Source organism: Lethenteron reissneri, chromosome 64 (assembly GCF_015708825.2).
Source record: "Lethenteron reissneri isolate LAM-NWPU_2019-01 chromosome 64, ASM1570882v1, whole genome shotgun sequence".
Classification (NCBI taxonomy): domain Eukaryota; kingdom Metazoa; phylum Chordata; class Hyperoartia; order Petromyzontiformes; family Petromyzontidae; genus Lethenteron; species Lethenteron reissneri.
The window spans coordinates 4,043,530-4,049,438 of NC_083842.1; the positions used below are offsets into that span (position 1 = coordinate 4,043,530).

General features: G+C 57.7%; 1 long non-coding RNA gene across 1 annotated transcript in view; it reads left to right on the forward strand.

The window, feature by feature from the left end:
* LOC133359095 (uncharacterized) overlaps positions 1-5,762 on the forward strand; it is a 172,358-nt gene extending 166,596 nt beyond the window's left edge. Inside the window, exons 2-4 of the long non-coding RNA XR_009757148.1 lie at positions 578-691; positions 980-1,230; positions 5,546-5,762. This is a non-coding gene — a long non-coding RNA (uncharacterized LOC133359095). The remainder of the gene's footprint in view (positions 1-577; positions 692-979; positions 1,231-5,545) is intronic.
* The last annotated feature ends 147 nt before the right edge of the window (positions 5,763-5,909 follow it).

A 5,909-nucleotide genomic window follows, 5' to 3' on the forward strand; every position in this document is an offset into this window, starting at 1 on the left:
TTTGTGTGTGTCACTGTGTGTGTGTCACTGTGTGTGTGTGTGTCGCTGTGTGTGTGTGTCACTGTGTGTGGTGTCACTTGTGCACTGTGGTGTGTCACTGTGTGTGTGTCACTGTGTGTGTGTGTCACTGGTGTGTGGTGTCGCTGTGTGTGTGTGTCACTGTGTGTGTGTCACTGTTTGTGGTGGTCGCTGTGTGTTTGTGTCCTGTGTTGTGTGTCACTGTGTGTGTCACCCTGTGTGTGTCACTGTGTGTGGTGTCACTGTGTGTGTGTGTCACTGTGTGTGTGTCACTGTGTGTGTGTGTCACTGTGTGTGTCACTGTTGTGTGTGTGTCACTGTGTGTGTCACTGGTGTGTGTCACTGGTGTGTGGTGTGTCACTGTGGTGTGTCACTGTGTGTCACTGTGTGGTGTGTGTCCTGTGTGTGTGTGTCACTGTGTGTGTGTCACTGTGTGTCACCCCTGTGTGGGTCACTGTTGGTGTGTCACTGTGTGTGTGTCACTGTGTGTGTGTGTCACTGTGGTGTGTGTGTCACTGTGTGTGTCACCCTGTGTGTGTGTGTGTGTGCCGCTGACTAGTGGACAACGACCCGCACGTAGTGGTCGAGCTGCCGGGGCAGCAGCAGAAGATTTGCTTCAACATCGACGAGGAGCCGGGCACCATCGTCAACCTCATCGACGACCCCCCCAACGGTGACCCCCCCCCCCTCACTGCGTGGTGGTGGTGGTGGCACTGTGTGTGGTGGTGGTGGTGGTGGTGAAGTTGGCACTACGCGTGTGTGGTGGTGGTGGTGGCACTGTGTGGTGGTGGGTGGTGGTGAAGTTGGCACTGCGTGTGTGTGGTGGTGGTGGTGAAGTTGGCACTGCGTGTGTGGTGGTGGTGGTGGCAATGCGCGTGTGTGACGTCGGCACCACGTGTGTGTGACGTCGTCGGCACCACGTGATATCGGCACTGCGCTCCGCGTGCGTGTCGCGTGCCAGGTCTGGCGGTGGACGCGGAGCTGGTGGCGACGACGCGTGCCGGCATCAGCTCGCACGAAGCCGCTGGCCACCTACTTTGGGCGCGTGGGGGTCCGCGTGGAGGGGGCGGAGGCCGCCACGGGGGTCACCACGGGGGTCACCACGGGGGTCGCCGTGCGGGTGGAGGTCACCACGGAGTTCGTGCGGCTCACGGACGCCGCGGGATCCACGACGCTGCCCTGGGGCGGGAACGTCACGCTCGAGAGGGCCGGGTGCGCTGAGCGTGTGTGTCCGAGCGTGTGTGTGTACGTGTGTGTGCGTGTGTGTGTGCGTGTACGTGTGTGTGCGTGTGCGTGTGCGTGTGTGTGTACGTGTGTGTGTGCGTGTGTACGAGTGTGTGTATGTGTGTGTGACTGGCAAAACAACCTCCTACCTCCTCGCGGTGCCGGACGGGCAACACTGTCGTGGGCAGTGCTGTGGGGGGAGGGCCATTGGCCTCTCCCCTCATGGCGTCTGTGACCACCACAGTGGCTAAACGGGGGCTCTGGACGGGTCCGAGGGGCTGGTAACCCCTCCACCTTTCAATTAATTACCACTACTAAACTACGATATAAACAAATACCTGTAAAAAATAAGCTTGTGCCGGAGGCCCCGGGGGGCCAGGCTTTTATGACGTCTCCTGGCCAAACCCCATTTGGCGGAGCCAGGAGATTGAATCTTCACCCTTGGGGCTCCTCCAGAAACAACGAAAAACCATTGCGGATGGCCACGTGGAATGTTCGAACCCTCACTGCGGAGGAGAGGCTGCCACTCCTCTGTCGGGAGCTGGACCGGTACCGCCTGGATCTCTGTGGCATTCAGGAGGTCCGGTGGACCGGCTCTGGCTCCTGCCACCATGAGGGGTGGACAGTCCTCCACTCGGGGCAGGAGACTGCCAAACAACAGGGTGTGGCTCTTCTTCTGAACAAAAGAATGAAGGGGGCGTGGGAGCGTGGCGGTGAGGTTTGGGAAGATATAAGCCCCAGGCTACTTTGGGCTCGCCTTCCCATCAACCGGAGGCGAGGAGTGGTGGTCGTGGTTACTTATGCCCCCACCGAAGACGAACATCCGTGGAGGGATGCAGGCACCGCCGATGAGTCAGAAGCCTTCTATAACCTCCTGTCACAGGTGCTGGCTAAAGTGGCCACTCGGGACAGAGTCATCTTGTTGGGTGACTTCAATGCCCGAGTTGGTCATGATGCTGGCACCTGGTCTGGAGTGATTGGAAGGAATGGGCCAGATCAGCTCAATAACAACGGTAGTAGGCTGCTAGATTTTGTGCAGCCCATAGGCTTGTAATTACCAACACGCTCTTCCGGCATCGGAGCATCCACACAACATCATGGATGCATGCCGGGTCCAAGCAAGAACATCTGCTGGACTACATAGTGACGGACCAGCGGATGCTAGCCCATGTCCTTGACACCAGGACCTACCGTGGAGCTGATCTGCCCTCTGACCATCGACTAGTCATCTGTAAGATGCGCCTGCCATTCTTCCACTCCGGTGGTGGGTGTACACCCAGGACCCCATTCCAACCAAAAGTGGCCTGGTCTCAGTTAGCTGATGAAAGTTGCAAACGAGAATTTCATCATCGCTTGCAGCTGGGGTTGGCATCGTCCCCCACTCCACCTGATGTCGAGGGTAAATTGGCGAGGTTTAAGTCTGTGATTCATGCAGCTGCAATGGCCTGCTTTGGGTACGTGGTCCAGACCTCCCCAGAAACCCTGGCTGACAGAGGAGGTGTTCAGGTTAATTGAGAAAAAGCGACAGGCTCACTCTCATCGGCTACAGCATCCCACGTCAGAGAATGAGGAGGTTTACCGCAGCCTTCGCTCGGAGGTTCGGAGAGCCGTAAGGCGCTGCAAGGATGGGTGGTGGTCGCGGGTTGCTGAGGAGATGGAGTCTGCCTCAGTGGCCCGTGATCACAAATCACTATTTAACTCCATCAAAAAAGTAACCTGCAGCGCCACACCTATTACCATCATTATGGGAAAAAACGGTGATCCAATCTCCGACCCCCAGGAACAGGTTTGCAGATTTGCTGAGCATTTTTGTGAGGTCCTGGGGGAGGGAAAATCTCTCAGCCAGGAAAACATCATGGCACAAAGTGGGGATAACCCTGCTGAGGCTGCGGTGTGAGTGGCTGGCTGAGGTGCCATCTGTTGAGGAAGTACTGAGGGCGATCCGGAGTCTGAGACCAGGAAAGGCACCGGGCAGAGATGATCTCCCAAGCGAAATGCTGAGGGAGGGTGGCGTTTGTGCACAGACTGCCCTATATGACATCATAACAACAGTCTGGACCGCTGGACGGGTACCTCAGGATTGGAAGAATGCCCTGGTGGTCCCCCTCTTTAAGAAGGGGGACCGCACAGACTGTAACAACTACAGGGGCATCTCACTCCTCAGTGTGCCGGGAAAGGTCCTGGCAAGGATTATTCAACATCGCCTTGCTAGGCACGCTGAGGAGAGGCTTGCGGAACCCCAATGCGGTTTCAGGAAAGTGCGATCCTGCACAGATGCCATATTTTCTGTCCGTCTGCTACAACAGAGGTGTAGGGAATTTCAACAAGACCTACATCTCTGCTTTATTGACCTGGTCAAGGCCTATGATACCATCAGTAGGCCTGGGCTCTGGGTTGTTCTTCGTGCTTTCGGAGTCCCTGACCCTCTGCTCTCGATCATTAAGGACCTTCATGATGGTGAGCGGGCCCGGGTTAAACTACGTGGCCGGGAGTCGGAGCCTTTCCCTGTACACCTTGGGGTGCGACAGGGATGTCCTCTGGCTCCCACATTATTTAACATCTATTTCGACTGCGTAGTTCGTGAAGCCTTCAATAGCTGTACCGGGGGAATTTCCATTTGGTACAGATATAATGGGAGGCTGATCGACGCCCTGGTGTGATCAAGGGATAGCTCCCTATTGGTCAACCACGTTATGTATGCCGATGATTTGGTAATAGCTGCTCATTCAGAAGAGGAGTTGGAGACGCTGCTGCTGAGACTGGAGCGTGCCACTAAGAGGTGGGGCCTTACCATCAGCCCCACCAAAACTAAGCACCTGCCTGGGTATTTTGTACCATCGGATACTCCACCCCCACAACTCCCAATCGGTAATGGGGAAGTTGTGGAGAGAGTGGAGAGTTTCCCATACCTGGGCAGTGTGCTTATGACCGGCTCCAGTTTATCAGCAGAGGTCTCACTCCGAATCAGTCGAGCGGCATATCTTTTCATCGGTTGCGTAACGCTGTGTGGAAGCTACCTGGTCTGTCGCTCCGCACGAAGCCTCAGGTCTTCTCGGCCACGGTCATTCCCTCACTTCTCTACGCTTGCGAAACGTGGACCCCCCTAATGGAGCATCTTCGCCGGTTGGAAACATTTAGGCTGGTCTGCCTACGATCCATCCTGGGTTTAACCAGGCTGGATTGTGTGAGGAGCTCACAAGTCCTTGAAAGATCTGGGCAAAGTCCCATCGGTGAGCTCCTCCGGCTGGCAAGGCTGCGTTGGCTGGGTCATGTAGCCCGCATGCCCAGCCACCGCATGCCTAAACAGCTTTTGTTCGGCCGAATTGAGGGGGCTAAATGGGCGCGGCACGGGCTAGAGAAGAGATGGAGTGATGTGGTACAGGAGGACGTGGAGCTGAGTGGACTTGCCGATGACTGGTACCAGCGGTGTCAAGATCGGCCTCAGTGGAGGAGGCTCGTGAAGGACGCTACTGGGAAGTTGGAGGCAGTCGCCCTCCAACAACAACGGAGGGCGGAGGAGCGACACTCACAACAACGAGCGGAGCGCCGGGTGGCTAAAGCACAGCAAGTTGGTACAGTAGGGGGCACAGGTGGTGCATCAGCCAGTCATCTCGGACATCTCGGTCAGTCGACCCGTGGCACCTGCTGGGTCTGCCCCGTGACCTTCTAGTCAGCAGGCGTTCGACACTGCACGTGGCCTCAAGGTGCACTTGGCCTGGCACAAGCGTCGTGGTGACGTCACCGCCACTTAGTGGTGAATGGTGGTTGTTGTTGTGTGTGTACGTGTGTGTACGTGTGTGTGTATGTGTGTGTGTTTACGTGTGTGTGTGTGTGTGTACGTGTGCGCGTATGCGTGCGTAGGTATGTCCATACACGTATGTGCATGTTGAACTTCTTTCACGCCGTACGTAACCAACCGTGCTGAACGAAGGTGCTCGCTAACAGCACTTGTCCTAAGCAGTCTGTCGAAGGCTACGTGGGGGGATTGTTGTGTATAGGGAGCGGTGGCGCTTTGGTTAGCACGCTGCTGCGCTACGAACCCGGTGACCCGAGGTTCGATTCCCGCTCGCACGGCCAACACCACTTCACGGTTGATCTGAACCGGTCCTGGAGGACTCCCCTAGGTCGACTCAGCCTCAAATGACCACCTGGTTACGTTGCGTGTTCACACGGTGGTATCGATGTTCAACTTCCGGTGCTCGCCACACCACCCCCGGGTACACCGGTGAGAGGAGAGGGGGGGGATTGGGGGGCCCTGGCCCCCCGCGTCTGCGCTGACCGCCCCCCCTCCCCCTGTGCCCAGCCTGACGCTGAAGATGGCGCCACGTGGCCGCGGCCTGGAGGTGCTGGAGCTGCGTCTGCACACCGACACGCTGCTGAGCGTGCGGCTGCACCGCGTGTCACCGCACCACGTGTCACCGCACCACGTGTCACCGCAGGGACACCCCCCGGAGCGCCGCGACTACCTCGGGGTCTACGTGGCCGGGCCCGGCCGCCTCTCTCCCAGCGCGCACGGCCTGCTGGGTAACCACAACTGCCGCCCCCCCCCCCCTCCCCTCCTCTGCAGTACGCACGGCATTCTGGGTAACTGCACCTCCAATCTCCGGCACCTGCTGCCCCCCCTCCCCGAAATTGTGCACGGCATTCTGGGTAACCACACCTGCTGC